This window comes from Pongo abelii, chromosome X, assembly GCF_028885655.2.
Source record: "Pongo abelii isolate AG06213 chromosome X, NHGRI_mPonAbe1-v2.0_pri, whole genome shotgun sequence".
Classification (NCBI taxonomy): Eukaryota; Metazoa; Chordata; class Mammalia; order Primates; family Hominidae; genus Pongo; species Pongo abelii.
Window position 1 is genome coordinate 21308881 of NC_072008.2, and position 20109 is coordinate 21328989.

Consider the following 20109-nt stretch of genomic DNA (forward strand, 5'->3'; position numbering starts at 1 on the left):
TTCCCCAAAAACCTATAGAGAAGTAAGGAGATAGAATAGAGAAGGAAAGAAAGTCAAAGAGAGATGTAATATCAAACTAAGCCCTGCAGAGGATAACTTTAGCTCTATCCGTGGCTATAACCCTGTAGACAATGGAGGTCACTCTTTTGAGTTTTTCCCCTGAAGGGTCAAGGGAGTTTGAATACTTATCCTCTCATCTCATCAGTAATTGGTTAACAGTTGCCCATGGGGAGGGTAGAGAAGAAAAGAAGGGGAATGGGAATTGTGGCACAAATTCCAAGGCATATCTGCAAATTCCATTCTAATAGCATCCGTTAGAAACACCCTGCTATGGTTGGAATGTGTCTCTCAAAATTCACACACTTGAAAACTTAATCCCCAATGCAACAGTTTTAGGAGGTGGGGCCTAATGAACGGTGACTGGGTCATGAGGGTTCTGCTGTCACTAATAGATTAACATAGTTATAACAGCAGTAGGTCAGTTATTGTTAGAGTGGGTTATTATGAAAATGAGCCCAGCCCCTTGTGCTTTATCTTTCACATGTACTCACTTGTCCTTCCACCTTTGCAATGGAATAATGAAGCTCAAAGTCCCTCCCCAGATGCTAATGCCATGCTCTTGTACTTCCCAGCCTCCAGAAATGTAAGAAATACACTTATTTTTAATAAACTATCCAGTTTGTGGTATCCTGTTATAGCAACACAAAATGGACTAAGACCGATAATTGGTACTAAGAAGTAAGTCTGTTATGATAAATACTTGAAAATGTGGAAGAGGCTTTGAAACTGGGTAATAGATAGATGCTGGAAGAATTTGGAGGAGCAGGCTAGAAAAAGCCTGTATGTCATAAAAGAAACATTAAGGGCAATTCTGATGAGGGCTCAGAAGAATACTCCAGAAATAAGGTAAGTCTAAATCCTCTTACAGGTTATTTAAGTGATTGTAACCAGAATGCTGGTAGAAATATGGACAGTAAAGGCCATTCTGATGAGATCTTAGATGTAAATGAGAAACAAGGTATTGGAAACTGGAGGAAAGGCCATCTTTGTTATACAGTTGCTAAGAACGTGGCTGCATTGTGTCCATGCTCTAGGGATTTATGGAAGCCAGAATGTATGGGCAATGAAATAGGATATTGAGCATAAGACATATCTAAGCAGCAAAGCATTAAAGCTGCTGCATGTCTGCTTTTGGCTGCTTATATTTAGATGCAAGAGGAAGGGGATAATTTTAAAGACATAATTGATCATTAATGGAGAAGCAGAATGGAAAGATTTGGAAAATTCACAGCCTGGCCACGTAAAGAGTGAAAAAGTATGTTTACGTGAGGATACTAACGGTGTGGCCAAGTGACCTTTTGCTAAAGAGATTACTATGGATGGAAGGAAGCCATGTGCATCAAGACAATGTAAGGAAGACCCTGTGTTAGTCCATTTTGCATTGCTACAAAGAAATTATTGACACTGTGTCATTTATAAAGAAAAAAGATTTATTTTGGTTCATGGTTCTGCAGGCCATACAAAAAGTATAATGCTGGCTAATACTGGCTTCTGCTTTTGGTGAGGGCCCAGGAAGCTTACAATCATGGCAGAAGTTGAAAGGTGAGCAGGCATGTCACATGGTGAGAGAGGGAGCAAGACAGAGGGGAGGAAGTGCCAGGTTATTTTTAACAATCATATCTTGTGATAACTTAGAGTGAGAACTCACTCATTACTGCAAGGACAGCACCAAGTCATTCATGAATGATCCACCCCCATGACTGTAACACCTCCCATAAAGCCCCACCTCCTGGGGCTTCCAGTGTTGGACGTGGGGCCTTATGGGAGGTGTTTCAACACATTTCAACATGATATTTGGAAGATACAAATATCCAAACTATATAACACCTTGAAGGCATTTCAGAGATCTTTTAGAATGCCCCTCTCATTACAGACCCAGAGCTTTAGGAGAGCAGAATGGATTGTTTTGAGGCACAGGCCTGGGGTGCCCTCCATGGGCTCATAGCCCGGAGTTGCCTCAGGTTTCTGCTCCCTGCATTCCAGCACAGTATTCCTTAGCTTCCCCAGCTAAAGTGGACTCAGGTGTCATGCTGTCTGCTACTCCTGGAGGTACAGGCCATAAATCTTGGCAATGTCCATGTGGTGTTAAGTCTGCAGGCAAGCAGCCTAAGAGAAAAGTTTATACCAGTAAACACCTACATCAGAAAGGAAGAAAGATCTCAAATAAACAATCTAACGTTATACCCCAAGGAACCAGGAAAAGAACAACAAACTAATCCCAAAGTTAATAGAAGGAAGGAAATAATAAATACCAGAGCAAAAACAGATAAAATAGAGATTACAAAAGCAATACAAAGGATCAACAAAGCTAAGAGTTGGTTTTATGGACGGATAAACAAAATTGACAAAACTTTAGCTAGACCAACTAAGAAATAAGAGAAGGCTAAAAAAAAATCAGAAATGAAAGAGGAGACATTACAACTAATACCACAGAACAACAAAGGATAGTAAAAGACTAGTATACACCAACAAATTGAATAATCTAGAAGAAATTGATAAATTCCTAGACAAATGCAATCTACCAAAATTGAATCATGAAGAAATAGAAAATCTGAACAGATCATTAACGAGTAACAAGTTGAATGAGTAACCAAAGGACTATCAAAGACTATCAAAGACTATCAAAGGACTATCAAAGACTATCAAAGACACAGTACCTGATGTCTTCACTGCTGAATTTTACTAAACATAACCAACCCTAATTCAAGAGTTAATATAAGAAGAGCAAACATAACCATTAATTGAAGAAATAATACCAATCCTTCTCAAACTCTTCCAAAACATTGTAGAAGAGGGAATATTTCCAAACTCAGTTTATGGGGCCAGCACTACCCTGATACCAAAGCCAGATAAGGATACTACAAGAAAAGAAAGTTACATGCCAATTTCTCTGATGACAATAGATGCAAAAATCCTCAACAAAATACTAGCAAACCAAATTAAACAGTACATTAAAAGGATCATTCACAATGATCAAGTGAAATTTAACCCATGGATGTAAGGATGGTTCAACATACAAAAATCTATAAATATGATACACCACATTAACAGAATAAAGGACAAAGCCCATGACTATTTTAATAGGGGCAGAAAAAACATTTGACAAAATTCAACATTCTCTTATAATAACAGCTCTCAACAAATTAGGTATGGAAGGAATGAACCTCAACACAATAAAGGCCATACATAACAAATCCAAAGTTAACATCATATTTAATGACGAAAACTTAAAGTTTTTCCTCTGATATCAGGAACAGTACAATGATGCACACTGTCACTACTTCTATTCAACATAATACTGGAAGCCCTAACTAGAACAATTAGAGAAGTGAAAGATTATAAAAAGGCATTCAAATTGGAAAGAAAGAAGTTAAATTGTCCCTGTTCACAACAACATGACTATATAAATAGAAAATGCTAAAGACTCTACAAAAAAAAAACTGTTGGAATAAGTGAATTCATTAAAGATGGAATGTATGATTTTGTGGGATATGAAATCATAATGTATAATTTTGTAGGATACAAAATTAACATACAAAAATTAGTGGTATTTTTATTAACCAACAACAAACTATCCATTAAAAATTGAGGAAACAAGCCCATTTAAAGTAGCTAAAAATAAAATAAAATACTTAGTATTAAATTTAACAAAGGAGGTAACAAAAAACTTGTACACTGAAAGCTATAAAATATTGATAAAATAAATTGAAGAAGACACAAATAAATGGAAAGACATTTGTATTAATGGGTTGGAAAAATTAATATCGTTAAAATGCCCATATCACCGAAAGCTATGTACAGATTAAAATGCAATCCCTATCAATTCCAATGGCATTTTTCACAGAAATAGAAAAAACAAATCCATCCTGAAATTTGTGTGCAGCCACAAAAGACCTCAAATAGCAATCTTGATAAAAATTAACAAAGCTGGAGGCATCATAATACCAGATGTCAAAACATGCTGCAAATCTATATTAATCAAAACAGCATGGTACCAATATAAACACACACACACACATAAATAAACAGAATAGAATAGAAATCCAAGAAATAATTCCATACATTTAAGGTCAATTGATTTTTTACAAAGGTGCCAAGAACACACAGTGGGGAAATAACAGTCTCTTCAATAAAGAGGGTACTGGAAAAACTGCATTTCCACATTTAGAAGAATGAAATTAGACCATTATCTCACACTGTATACAAAAATCCACTGAAAATGGATTCAAGATTTGTTTTTTAATTTTATTTATTTATTAATATTTTTTAAGACACTCTGTCACTAAGGCTGGAGTGTGGTAGGGCAATCATAGCTCACTATAATCTTAAACTCCTGGACTCTAAGTGATTATTTCACCTCAGCCTCCTAAGTAGCTGGGACTACAGGTGCATGCCACCACACTGGCTAATTTTTTTTTATTATATTGTAGAGATAGGGTCTCACCATGTTACCCAGGTTGGTAAGATTAAATATTTAAACATCAGAACAGAAACTGTTAAATTACTAGTAGAAAATATAGGGGAAAGCTTCATGTCATTTGTCTGGGTAATAATTTTTTTTTGAATATGACCCCAAAAGCACAGGCAACAAAAGTGAAAGTAGACAAATGGGATCATATCAAATTAAAATGTTTCTGGACAGCAAAAGAAACAATCAACAAAGTGAAGTGACAACTTACAGGCTGAGAAAAATATTGCAAATCATGCATCTGATAAGGCTTAATATCCCAAATATATAAGGAACTTGTGATGGTTAATACTGAGTGTCAACTTGATTGGATTGAAGGATACAAAGTGTTGGTCCTCAGTGTGTCTGTGAGGGTGTTGCCAAAGGAGATTAACATTTGAGTCAGTGGGCTGGGAAAGGCAGACCCATCCTTAATCTGGATGAGCACAACCTAATCAGCCACCAGTGTGGCTGGAATAAAAAGCAGGCAGAAAAACGTGAAAAGAGAGATGGGCCTAGCCTCCCAGCCTACATCTTTCTCCTGTGCTGGATGCTTCCTGCCCTCAAACACTGGACTCCAAGTTCTTCAGTTTTGGAACTCAGACTGGCTCTCCTTGCTCCTCAGCCTGCAGACAGCCTATATGGGACCTTGTGATCATGTGAGTTAATACTTAATAAACTCCCCATTCATATATATATATACGTATATATATGCATATATATACGTATACATACATATATACGTATATATATATATTCCATTAGTTCTGTGCCTGTTTAGAATGCTAACTAATACAGAATTCAAACAATAGCAAGAAAACAAATAACCCAATTAAAAAATGGGCAAGGACCTGCACAGACACTTCTCCAAAGAAGACATACTAATGGTCAACAGGTATATGAAAAAAACTCAATATCACTAATAATCAGGGAAATACAAATTGAAACCATAATGAGATATCACTTCACATTTGTTAGAATGGCTATATAAAGAAGATGAAAAATAACAAGTGTTGGTGAAGATATGGAGAAAAGAGAGCCATTACACACTGTTGGTGGGAATGTAAATCAATGCAGGCATTATGGAAAACACTATGGAGGTTCCCAAAAAATTAAAGATAAAACTATCATATGATCCAACAATCCCACTGTGGGGTATGTATCCAAAATAAATGAAATAAGTATGTGTTAGCTCATGCTTGTGTTGCAATAAATACCTGAGGCTGGGTAATTTGTAAAGAAATGAGGTTTAATTGGCCCATGATTCTGCAGGCTGTAAAGGAAGCATGGCACTGGCATCTACTCAGTTTCTGGTGAGGGCTTCAGGAAGCTTACAATCACGTCAGAAGGTGAAAAGGGAGCAAGCCTCTCACATGGCAAGAAAGGGAGTAAGAAAGAGGGAGAGGCGCCATACACTTTTAAACAACCAAATCTCATGAGAACTTTCTCACTATCACAAGGACAGCATCAAGCCACGAGAGATCTGCCCCCATGACTCAAATATCTCCCACCAGGCCCCACCTCCAACACTAGGGATTACATCTCAATATGAAATTTAGAGGGGACATCCAAAGTATATCGAAGTATGTCAAAGAGAACATTCCCATGTTCGTAGAAGCATTATGCACAAGAGCCAAGATGTGGAATCAAACTAAGTATCCATCAACAGATAAGAGTATAAAGTAAATATCTATATATACAGAATGTAATATTATGTACCTGTAAATGAGAAGAAAATCCTTTTATTTGCAGCAACATGGATGAATCTGTAGGATGCTATGTTAAGTGAAATAAGCCAGACACAGAGAGGCAAATACCTAATAATCTCCCTTGTATGTGGAATCTTAAAAAGTTGAAACCATAAAAGCAGAGTGAAAAATAGTGGTTACTGGGGACTGGGGGTGAAGGGACTGGGGTGATGTTGGTCAAAGGATACAAAATTTCAGTTAAATAGGAGGAATAAGGTCAGGAAATCTATTGTAAAACATGGTGACTGTAGTTAATAACAATTTATTGTATTCTTGAAAATCACAGAGAGAATAGATTTTTAGTGTTCTTACCATAGAAAAGATAAGTATGTGAGGTGATGCATATGTTAATTAGATTGTGTTAGTCATTCCACAATATATACCTATTTGAAAACATGTTGCACATGATAAATATATACAATTTTTATTCATCAATTTAGATAAATAAGAAACACTTTCACAATTATTTAAATAGGGGATTGGTATGAGCAGCAAGAAATCATAGAAAAAGTAACATGGAATAGTATTTCAAAATTTATGTTCTTGACATGCATATTTACTAGTTTTAACTCCCCGTGCTGTGTTGCACCACCATGAATTTCACATGGTGATAGTTTGTATATTTTCCTTTTCTGTCTGGCCAATTACTCTTTCTGCAAAAAATAGCCTCCCCAGTCCCAACCTCTCTTCCTCTCTGCTCCCATAGTATCCTCTGAGGATAAGTCTATTACCATTAGACTTCCCCTATTAGAATTTGGAGTCCATAAGAGAAGAGACTAGTTTGATCATTCTAGTATACCCAGCCCTAAGAGTTCTGTAAATGCTTAGAAAAAATAGCTGATGGTGTATAGTTCACCAGAGCCTTGGAAGAGTGAAGGCAAACCTTGTCTTGTGCCTCCACCCAGTGCATTTTTATTCTGGCATAATAAATTTACAATGAAAATTAAGAAAAATAATTTAGGAGACACAATGTCAAAAATGGTGGCATGTAGTTTCAGGGGTGAATATGAAAGGGGAGAAGCTAGTTTAAATCATGTTGCCTTGATGATGGAAAGACTGGCTGACTGAGGAAGGTTTGTTTATGAGCACAAGGGTAGTTTTTAGCATTAACCAGGAAGGACACCTCTTTCAGTTACCATGAGAAGTGTGGAATACCCCCAAAAGAGGGTCAGGTTGTTCTCCTAGATTGGCTATGACATGGGGATAGCTCTCCAGGCATATGTGCAATTGCCAAAGTTTAATGATGATATGAATGTATGGATTGATAAATGGATGGATGGATGAATGGATAGAAGGAAAGATAGAGAGATAGATATAAGTTATCAACTGGGTATAATTAGATTTGACTAGATTACAAAAATCTAGTAGAAATAATGCATTATTAACTAGGAAGCAGATTTCTTTTTAGGACAGACACAATCATGTCAAAATAGATTTTTAGATTCATAGAAAATGTATTCATAGATTATGATTGAGCAGTTATGAGAAGAAAAATAATTGAGCATGAAGTGAGCAATCTAACTTATTTAGTAAACAGAGAGTAATTATTGAGCTTTGATGGTTTCCAAAGCAAGCAACTCTTATAGTTATTTCTATCAAACCTGATAAGAACATAATATGTTGTGATTTTAGTGGATCAAAAATCAAATTGCCTAGTGGGATCCTCCTTCTAATTCTTAGGATTGATGATATCTATGCCAAGTTAATGGAAGGAGGCATTCACTGAGTGTTGCCCACACATTAAAAAGTAGAACTGATAGACTTTTTAAATATCCTGTAATTCCAGTAGAGTTTTGGTTTCTGATCATCTTTCTTTGAGGAAAGTTACTGAGCTACGTTGTATTCTGGATCATATAAAAGGAGATTTTTGTACAGGACTTTTGTGTGTAGTTATAAAAACCAAGATGCACACCCCCACATGTACTCCTCCTGGTTGTGAATTAATCACAACACAATATTTCATTGCACTTTGTACTTTTAGAACTGCCTTATATCTCACATCTCTGTCTGTTTCTTCCACTAGATTAAAACTTCAACTCCATGTACCTGGAACTGTGCCTGGAACATAGTCTTTATCTTTTCTTCTCTGTGTAAAGATCTCTTTCTGATCTTAAACAATTCAGCTCAAAAGTTAACCCTGATGCTCCTCCAAAACAGTTAGTTGTCTCCATCTTATGATTCTATCATACTTCATTCATAATACTGTTCAGGTACTTATCCCATTATACTATTATTTATATAGACATCCTAATTCCCTATTGAACAATTACCTACTGAAGGGAAAAGATGCCAAGTATTTATGATTTTTGTCCTTAGCACCTAACATAATGTCTGCCACATAGTAGGTACTCAATAAATATCTGTTGAATTAAAATGTAGTGAATAGGCTGGGCACTGTGGCTCATACCTCTAATCCCAGCACTTTGGGAGGCCAAGGTGGGTGGATCACTTGACCCCAGGAGTTTGAGACCAGCCAGGCCTACATGGCAAAAACCCATTTATACCAAAAGCACAAAAACTAGTCAGGCATGGTGGTGCATGTCTGTAATCCCAGCTACTTGGGAGGCTGAGGCATGAGAATCACTTGAACCCAGGAGGCAGAGGTTGCAGTGAGCCGAGATCATGCCACTGCACTCCAGCCTGGGTGACAGAGCGAGACTATGTCTCAAAAAAAAAAATTCAGTGAATGGTTTATCTATCGAGATAAAAATGAAACTCCCTGAAATATGATTCAAGTTCAGAATAGGAAATATAAGTAAATTCCAACTTTCAGGGGTAATTATTAGTACTGGAAGGCAAATGCTTGATAAAAGATCAAGCAGCAACTTCACTAGAAAATGATCGTGCATTCTTCCTTTGGTCCTGCTAAAAGGCAGCCACTATGTTGGCATCATTTTGCATTATTTGTTGCAGGAATAAATTTTTAATCAAGGATCTCCAATAAAATTTGATTGTTTAGTATATCTTAAAATCTATAATTCAAATCTAAAAGCTCGATGGATGGCAGAGCAAGATGACAGAATAAAACCATCTAGGGATAGTCCTCCACAGAAACATCAATTTGAACACTATCCATGCACAAAAAAATCCTTCACAGGAGCTCAGGAAACCAGAGGAGGGATCACAGTACCTTGTTTTAGCATAATAACAAGAAAAGATGCATTGAAGAATGTAGGAAGGGTGGTTTTACATTACCCAAGGCATCCACCCCAACCCCAGGCAGCAAAGCAAAGAAGGAGATACAATCGGCCAGGCTCGGTGGCTCATGCCTGTAATCCCAGCACTTTGGGAGGCCGAGGCGGGCGGATCATGAGGTCAGGAGATCGAGACCATCCTGGCTAATGTGGTGAAACCCCATCTCTACTAAAAATACAAAAAATTAGCCAGGTGTGGTGGCGGGCACCTGTAGTCCCAGCTACTCGGAAGGCTGAGGAAGGAGAATGGCATGAACCCGGGAGGGAGAGCTGGCAGTGAGCCGAGATTGCGCCACTGCACTCCAGCCTGGGCAACAGAGCGAGACTGCATCTCAAAAACAAAACAAAACAAAACAAACAAAAAAACAAAGAAAGAAAGAAAGAGATACAATCTACTTGGGGGAAGGAGAAGGAAGTAAGTGCAGAACTTTGGCTTGCAACACAATAACAGGCCTGCAATAGTAAAATCCAACACTGGGTGGAATCCCTCAGCCCCTGACACCAAACCAATACCCATGGACAGAGCTTCTAGATTTGCCTTGGTGCCAGACATGAACTTGTGACACCAGTGGTATGGATTCATATTCCAGCCCGCATCACCACTAGCCAATAACAGCAACCTCAGGCTCTGAATAAACCTCAGCAGAAGGTTCAGCCTTAGGTGGATCCCAGTACTGCACTGGTCTCAGCAGCTGTGGTCTTCAGGTGCAACACAATATTGGCTTAGCCTCAGTGGGTGTGGAATTGCCGACTTCACCCCTTTCCTAGCCCCAGGTAGCACAGCATGGAGAAAGACACCATGTGCTTGCGGGAAGGAAAAAGAGGTGGCATAGAACATCACCTTGCAACCCAGTACTGACTTGCTTCAGTAAAACTCAGCACAGGGCAGGGCCCCTCAGTCCCTGATACAAGGCTGGTGCCCATAAATGGAGCCTCTAGGCCCACCCCATTGCCAAATAGGAGCCTGCAGCCCCAGTGGAATGGACTTTCGTTACAACCCACATCACCACCAGCCAGCTACAGCAGACTTTGGCCCTAAATAAACTTCAGTGGAGGGCAGGCTGCAGTAGTCACATACCTTGGGTGCATCCCAGTGCTATACTGGTCTGAACAGCTGTGAGCTTTGGGTGTAACACAGCACTGTATCAGACTCAGTAGTGAAAGGATTCTAGCTCTGGTGGTCCTGGGCTTGAGGTGCCCCTAGTGTTGCAACGGTTGAAGTGGTCATTGCTTAGGGTCATGGGTTACCAGTCAACCTGCCCTGTATCTCTGAACAGGCTTACTTCTGAAGGAATCTTACAAACAAAGCCAGGCTTTGAAGACTGAATTAGGTGCCTATGTCAATGCTCAGACAACAATGCACAGCCACAAGGGGCAAGATCAAACAGGGAAGTATTACATCACCAAATGGACAAAATAAGGCACCAGTGACTGAGTCTAAAGAGATGGTGATAGATCTTCAACAAAGTCGATAAAAACAAGCAATGGAAAAAGGATTCACTGTTTAATAAACAGTAATGGGATACCTGGCTAGCCATATGCAGAAGATTGAAAGTGGAACCTTTCCTTATACCATATACAAAAATCAACTCAAGATAGATGAAAGACTTAAATGTAAAACCTAAAATTACAAAAACTCTTGAAGAAAATCTAGGAAACATCATCCTAGACATAGGCCCTGGCAAAAATTTTATGACAAAGACACCAAAAGCAATTGTGACAAAAACAAAAATTGACAAATGGGACCTAATTAAACTAAAGAATTTCTGCACAGCAAAAGAAACTATCAACAGAGTAAATAGACAACCTACAGAATGGGAGAAAAATATTTGCAAACTGTGCATCTGACAGTGGTCTCATATCCAGAATCTGTAAGGCATGTAAACAAGTCAACAAGCAAAAACCAAACAACCTCATCATAAAAAGTAAGCAAATGACATGAACAGACATTTCTCAAATTAAGACACACATGTGGCCAACAAGCATGAAAAAACACTCAACATCACTAATCATGAGAGAAATGAGAACCAAAATCACAATGAGATAACATCTCACACCAGTCAGCATGGCTATTAGTAAAAAGTAAAAAAAATAATAATAATAAATAAATAAATAAATAACAGGTGCTGGCAAGGCTGTGGAGAAAAGGGAATGCATACACACTGCTGGTGAGAATGTAAATTCATTCAGTCACTGTGGAAAGCAGTTTGGTGATTTCTCAAAGAACTTAAAACACAGCTACCATTTGACCCGGCAATTCCATTTTTGGGTATATACCCAAAGGAATATAAATAATTCTACTATAAAGACAAATGCATGCATATGTTCATCACAGCACTATTCACAATAGCAATGATAGGAACTCAACCTAAATGCCCATCAGTGGTTGACTGGATAAAGAAAATGTGGTACACATGCATCATGGAATACTATGCAGCCATAAGAAATCATGTCTTTTGCAGGAACATGAATGGAGATGGAGGCCATTATCCTAAGCAATGTTTCTACAAAGTAATGCAGAAACAGAAAACCAAACACTCCATGTTCTCATGTATAAGTGGGAGCTAAATATTGAGTATACTAAATACAAAAAAAGGAAACAAAAGACTCCAGGGCCTATTAAAGGGTGGAAGGTGGGAGGAGCATGAGGATTGAAAAACTACCTATTAGATATCATACTTATTATCTGGATGATGAAATAATCTGTACACCAAACTCCCATGACACACAATTTTATCTATAGAACCAACCTGCACATGTATCCTGGAAACAAAAATAAAAGTTAAAAAAAGAGGTGGAGATGGAAGAAATGCCTGATAAAGAGTTCAAAACAGCTGTTTCAATGAAGCTCAGCAAACTTCAAGAAAATTCAGATAAGCAATACAAAAATTTATTAGAGAAATTTAACAGATATATTGAAATAATATTTTCTCAAAACACAAATGCTGGAAGTTAAAAATATAAGAAACAAAATGAAAAAATGCAATGGAGAACATCAGTAGTAGAATTGGCCAAGCAGAGGAAATAATCTGTGAACTGGAAGGCAGACTAATCGAAAATATACACTTAAAGGAGAGAAAAAAGATGTAACATAAAGGAATGAAGAAAGCTTACAGGAATTATAAGACAACATCAAAAGAGCAAACACATAGGTCACTGGAGTTCAAAGGAGAAAAGATAAAAAGAAAGGTAAAGAAAGTTCATTTAAAGAAATAATAACAGACAACTTTCTAGACGTAGAAAAACATATAAACATTCAGGTACAGGAAGGCCAAAGATCTACAATCAGATTCAATTCAAGTAAGACACAAATAACAAAAAACATATGATAATCAAATTGCCAGAGATCAAGGCAAAGAGAGGCTCTTGAAGGTAGCAAGAGAAAAGAAGGGAATCACAATATGTCTAACAGCAAAATTATCAGCAGAAACCTTACAGGCAAGGAGACAGTGGGATAATATATTCAAAGTGTTGAAGGGGAAGAAACTTCCATCCAAAATTACTGTGTCCAGAAAAACTCCTTTAGAAATGAAGGATAGGTAAATATTTTTTCCAGCTTAACAAAAGCTGAAGGCATTTATCACCACTAGACATGTCTTATAAGAAATGCCAAAGAGGATTCTTCAAGTTGAAAGAAAAGGATGGTAACAAGAAAAATGAAAACATCTGAAAGTATGTAACTCACTGGTTAAAGTGAGTAAGTAGTCAAATTCTGAATACTGTAATAATGTAATGGTGGTGTGTAAATCACTTATATCTTTAGGATGACATTAAAAAACAAAACAATTAAAAATAATAATAACTAGAATAATTTAAGGAAAATGCAGTATAAAAAGATGTGAATTGTGACATCAGGAATTCAAAATGTTTGGTGTGGGAGGCAAAAAGTAGAACTATTTTTCCTCTTTTTCTTTGTTGCAATCAAAGTTAATTTGTTATTAGTTTAAAATAAACTGTTACAACTATAAGTTGTTTTTTGTAAGCCATATGATAATCACAAAGCAAAAACCTATAATTGGTGCACTAAAAATAAAAAAAAAACAAGGAATACAAACATAGTACTAAAGAAAAATCACTTAATTACAAAGGAAGGCAGTAAGCGGGGAAAAGGAAGAGAAGAGCTAGAAAACAATGAAAAAAATGGCACTAGAAAGTCCTTACCTAGCAAAAATTACCTCGAATGTAAATAAATTTTCCAATTAAAAGACATGAAGTGGGGGAATGGATTAAAAAAACAAGACCCAACTATATGCCAACTACAAGAGACTCACTACACATCTAAGAATACATAGACTGAAAATAAAGTGAGAGAGGAAGATATTTCATGCAAATGAAAACCAAAAGATTTGGGGTAGCTATACTTATACCATACATATAGACTTTAAGTCAAAAACTATAAAGAGACAATAAGTCATTATACAATGACAAAGGAGTCAATTCAGTAAGAGGATATAAAAAATTTTAAATATACATGCACTCAACATTGAAGTACCAAAATATATAAAGCAAACATTTGTAGATCTACATGGAGAGATAGACCATGATATAATAACAGTAGGGAACTTCAAAACCCACTTCCAGCAATGGACAGGTCACCCAGAGAGAAAATCAGCAAAGAAATATTGGATTGAAATTGCTCTCTATACCAAAGGGACCTAACAATCATTTACAGAACGCTGCATCCAAAACTACAAAACACACATTTTTCTCTGATATGGTTTGATTCTGTGTCCCCACCCAAATCTCACATTGAATTGTAATTCCCAGTGTTAGGGGAGGACCTGGTGGAAGGTGATTGGATCATGGGGGTGAACTTCCCTCATGCTGTTCTCATGACAGTGAGTGAGCTCTCATGAAATCTGATGGTTTAAAGAGTGTGTGGCACTTCCACCCTCATTCTCTTTCTCCTGCCACCACTAGAAGGTGCTTTCTTCCCCTTTATCTTCCTCCAAGATTTTAAGTTTCCTGAGGCCTCCCAGTCATGCTTCCTGTTAAGCCTGCAGAACTGTGAGTCAATTAAACCTCTTTTCTTCATAAATTACCCAGTTTCAGGTAGTTCTTTATAGCCATGTAAGAATGGATTTAATATAGAAATTTGGTACCAGGAAGTGGGGCATTGTTATAAAGACAGTTGAAAATGTGGAATTGACTTTGGACCTGAGTAATGGGCAGAGGTTGGAACAGTTTGGAGGGCTCAGAAGAAGACAGGAAGATGTGTGAATGTTTGGAACTTCATAGAGACTTGTTGGATGGTTGTGATCATATGCTGATAGTGATATGAACAATGAAGTCCAGGCTGAGGTGGTCTCGGATGGAGATGAGGAACTTATTGGGAACTAGAGCAAAGGTCACTCTTGCTATGCTTTAGCAGACTGGCAGCATTGTGCCCCTGCTCTAGGGATCTGTGGAAATTTGAACTTAAGAGATGATTTAGGGTCTCTGGAAGAAGAAATTTCTAAGAAGAAAAGCATTGAAGATGTGGCCTGGCTATTCCTAAAAGCCTGTGCTCATTGGCATAAAAAAGAGATGGTCTGAAATTGGAACTTACATTTAAAAGGGAAGCAGAGCATTAAAGTTTGGAAAATTTGCAGCCTGACCATGTGGTAGACAAAAATTAAAATCCATTTTCTGGAGAGAAATTCAAGCTGGCTCCAGAAATTTGCGTAAGAGGAGCCAAATGTTCATAGCCAAAATAATGGGGAAAATGTCTCCAGGGCATTTCAGAGAACTTCACAGCAGCTCCTCCCATCACAGGCTCAGAGACCTAGGAAGGAAATTGGTTTTCTGGGCCAGTCCCATGGTCCAGCTACTCTGTCCAACCTCAGGACATGGCACCCCATGTCTCAGCTTCTCTAGCTCCAGCCATAGCTAAAAGGGGCCAAGGTACAGCTCATACCATGGCATCAGAGGGTGCAAGCTCCGAGCCTTGGCAACTTTCTCCTGATGTCGGGCCTGCAGGTACACAGAAGGCAAGAGTTGAGGTTTGGAAACCTCCACCTAGATTTCAGAGGATGTATGGAAATGCCTGAATGTCCAGGCAGAAGTCTGCTGCAGGGGCAGAGGCCCCAGAGAGAACCTCCACTAGGGCAGTGCAGAGGGAAAATGTGGAGTTGAAGCCCCCACACAGAGACCCCACTGGGGCACTGATAGGGGAGCTGTGAGAAGAGTGCCACTGTCTTTCAGACCCCAGAATGGTGGATACACCGACAGCCTGCACTGTGCTCCTGGAAATGCAACAGACACTAAATGCCAGCCTGTGAAAGCAGCCAAAGTGGTTGTACCCTGCAGAGCCACAGGGGCAGCTCAAGGCCTTGGGAGACCACCCCTTGCATCAGCAAATCCTGAATGAGACATAGAGTCAAAGGAGATTATTTTGGAGCTTTCAGATTTGACGACTGCCCTGCTGGGTTTCAGACTTGCATGTGGCCTGTAGCCCCTTTGTTTTGTCCAATTTCTCTCATTAGAATGGGAGCATTTACCCAATGTCTGTATCCCCATTGTACCTTGGAAGTAACTAACTTGTTTTTTATTTTAGAGGCTCATAGGCAGAAGGGATTTGCCTTGTCTCGGATAATACTTTGAACTTGGACTTTTGGGTTAATGCTGGAGTGAGTTAAGAATTTGGGGGACTATTGGGAAGGCAAATTGTGTTTTGAAATGTGAGGACATGAGATTTGGGAGGGGCCAGGGGCAGAATGATATGGTTTGGCCCTGTGTCCCCATCCAAATCTCATGTTGTAATTCCCAATTTGGGGAGAGGAACCTGGTGGGAGGTGATTGGATCATGGGTACACATTTCTCCATGCTGCTCTTGTGATAGCAAGTGAGTTCTCACCAGTTCTGATTGCTTCAAAAGTGCGTGGCACTTCCCTCCTCACTCTCTCTTTCCCCTGCTGCCAGTAGAAACAGGAGCTTGCTTCCCCTTCACCTTCAACCATGATTGAAAGTTTCCTGAGGCCTCTCATTCATGCTTCCTGTTAAGCCTGTGGAGCTGTGAGTCATTAAAACTCTTTTCTTCAAAATGAATGAAAAATGTAAATGTAAGAGTTGAAATGATAAAACTACTAAAAGAAAGCATGAAGGACACTCTTTTTTTTTTTTTTTTTTTGAGACAGTCTCACTCTGTCGCCCAGGCTGGAGTGCAGTGGCGCAATCTCAGCTCACTGCAAGCTCCGCCTTCCGGGTTCACGCCATTCTCCTGCCTCAGCATCCCGAGTAGCTGGGACTACAGGCGCCTGCCACCACGCCCGGCTAATTTTTTGTATTTTTAGTAGAGACGGGGTTTCACCGTGTTAGCCAGGATGGTCTCGATCTCCTGACCTTGTGATCTGCCCGCCTTGGCCTCCCAAAGTGCTGGGATTACAGGCATGAGCCACCGCGCCCGGCCCTAGGACACTCTTTATGATAGTGGTCTGGGCAAGGATTTTTTGGACAAGGCCTCAAAGCTACAGACAATAAAAGCATAAATAGACAAATGGGATTACATCAAATTTAAAAGCTACTGCTTGGCAAAGTAAACAATCAATAGAGTAAAGAGACCACCTATAGAATGGGAGAAAATATTTGCAAACTATGCATCTCACAACAAATCCTGTATATCCACAATATATAAGAAGCTCAAATAACCCAAAACAGAAAAAGAAAACAAATAATTTGATTTAAAAATGGGCAAAATATCTGAATAGGCATTTCTCAAAAGAAGACATACATATGTTAAAAAGTAGAGACAAATTGCTCAGCATCACTAATCATCATGAAATGAAAATCAAAGCTACAAAGTGAGATATTACTTCACCCCAATTAGAATGGCTATTATCAAAGACAAAAATTGCAAATGCTGGACAAAAGGGAACACTTATACATTGTCGATGGGAATATAAATTAATACAGCTGTTATGGAAAACAGTATGGAGGTTCCTTAAAAAAATTAAAACTAGAACTACCATATGATCCAGCAATCCTACTATTGAGTATATATCAAAAGGAAATAAAATCAGTGTCAGTATATTTGAACTCCCATGTTTGTTGCAGCACTATTCACAATACCCAAGGTATGCAACCAACCTAAGTGTCCATCGATGAATAACTGGACAGAAAATGTATTACATATGCACAATGAAATATTCTTCTGCAAAAAAGGATGAAATCTTGTCATCTGTAACAACATGGATGAACTGGAAGACATAATGTTATGTGAAATAAGTCAGACACAGAAAGACAAATACCACATGATATCACTCATATGTAGAATTGAAAGAACTTTATCTCATAGGAGTAGAGAGTAGATTAGTGATTCCCAGAGGCTGGGGAGTGTGTGTCAAGGGATAGTGGTGGGTGAGATAGGGAGAGATGGGTCAACAGGTACAAAGTTACAGTTAGGAGGAATAAGTTCTGGTGTAATGTTGCACAGTAGAGTGACTATGGTTAACAACATTTTATTGAATATTTCAAAATAGCTAAAAGAGAGAATTTTAAATGTGCTCACCACAAAGAAATGAAAAGGTATAAAGTGATGAACATGATAGATACTCAGAGTTGATATTATGCAATGTATACATGTGTCAAAACATTACATCGCACCATAAATATGTAAAACTGATTTATCTGTGATTTAAAAATACAAATAAAAAATCTAAAAAATCATTTTGCTCCTCTTTATTGTTCAAAGCTAGTATATTAATAGGAATGATTATGATACAATCTAGAACTATTCACTCTTGTTTAATTAATTAAATTTAATTAGACATCTACAGAAGAAAATTCTTCTGAGGATCAGGAAAATAAAATCCTCCAAAGGACACCAATACGACAATTTGAGAAACTTGAATGAGTATGGAATATACGATAACACTATTGTATCAATAATAAATGCCCCAAATTGGATAATTATATTGTGTTTATGTAAAAAAAATTTTCTATTTTTGGAGACACATGCTCTAATATTGGAGGGTGAGAACACATAATGTCTATAATGTCTTTGCAACTGACTCATGAAAAATAATAATTATGAATCTAGATTAATTTAGTCTTGCAAGTTTTCTGTACGTTTGAAATTTTTAACACAAAAAATTTAAAATAATAAGAATAAATAGTGCTTGCTTTGGCAGCACATATACTAAAACTGGAAGGATATATAGAAGATTACCATGGCCCCTGCGCAAGGATGACACTCAAATTCACAAGGCATTCCACATTTTTAAACACCTCTATGGAAATAAACTAGAAAATCTAGAAGAGATGGATAAATTCCTGCACACATACACCCCCACAAGACTAAACCAAGAAGAAATTGATTCCATGAATATACCAAAAACAAATTCTGAAATTAAGGCAGTGATTAATAGCCTACCCACCAAAAAAAAAAAAAAAAAAGCCCATGACCAGAAGGATCTACAGCCAAATTCTACCAGAGGTAAAAAGAGGAGCTGGTATCATTCCTTTTCAAACTATTCCAAAAAATTGAAAAGGAGGGAATCCTCCATAACTCATTTTATGAGACCAGCATCATCCTGATACCAAAATTTGGCAGAAACACAACAACAACAAAAAAAACTTCAGGCCAATAACTCTGATGAACATTGATGCAAAAATCCTCAATAAAATACTGGCAAACTGAATTCAGCAGCAAATCAAAAAGCTTATCCACCACGATCAAGTTGGCTTTATCCATGAGATTCAAGGCTGGTTCAACATATGCAAATCAATAAAAGTAATCCAACACATAAACAGAACCAATGACAAAAACCACATGATTATCCAATAGATGCAGAAAAGACCTTCAATAAAACTCTACATCTCTTCATGTTAAAAACTCTCAATAAACTAGTTATTGATGGAATATATCTCAAAATAATAAGAGCTATTTATAACAAACCCATAGCCAATATCATACTGAATGAGCAAAAGCTGGAAGCATTGCCCTTGAAAACTGGCACAAGACAAGGATGCCCTCTCTCACCACTCCTATTCAACATAGTATTGGAAGTTCTGGCCAGAGCAATCAGGCAAGGGAAAGAAATAAAAGTATTCAATAGGAAGACAGGAAGCCAAATTACCTTTTTTTTTTTTGCAGGTGATATAATCCTATATCTAGAAAACCTCATCATCTCAGCCCCAAAACTCCTTAATCTGATGAGCAACTTCAGCAAAGTCTCAGGATACGAAATCAATGTGCAAAAATCTCCAGCATTCCCATGCACCAACAGCAGGCAAGCAGAGAACCAAATCATGAGTGAACTCCCATTCATAATTGATACAAAGAGAATAAAATACCTAGGAATACAACTTACAAGGGATGTGAAGGACCTCTTCAAGGAGAACTACAAACCACTGCTCAAGGAAATAAAAGAGGACACAAACAAGTGGAAAAACATTTCATCCTCATGGATAGGAAGAATCAATATCATGAAAATGGCCATACTGCCAAAAGTAATTTATAGATTCAATGCTATTCCCATCAAACTACCATTGACATTCTTCACAGAATTAGAAAAATCTACTTTAAATTTCATATGGAACCAAAAAAGAGCCTGTCTAGCTAAGACAATCCTAAGCAAAAGATCAAAACTGGAGTCATCATGCTACCTGACTTCAAACTATACTTCAAGGCTATGGTAACCAAAACAGCATGATACTGGTACCAAAACAGACATACAGACCA

At 37.9% G+C, this 20109-nt stretch overlaps 1 non-coding gene across 1 annotated transcript; it reads left to right on the forward strand.

Moving 5' to 3' along the window:
• The first annotated feature begins 18540 nt into the window (after positions 1–18540).
• LOC112131096 (U6 spliceosomal RNA) lies at positions 18541–18647 on the forward strand. Its single transcript, XR_002913244.1, has one exon. It is a non-coding gene; the product is annotated as a U6 spliceosomal RNA (small nuclear RNA).
• The last annotated feature ends 1462 nt before the right edge of the window (positions 18648–20109 follow it).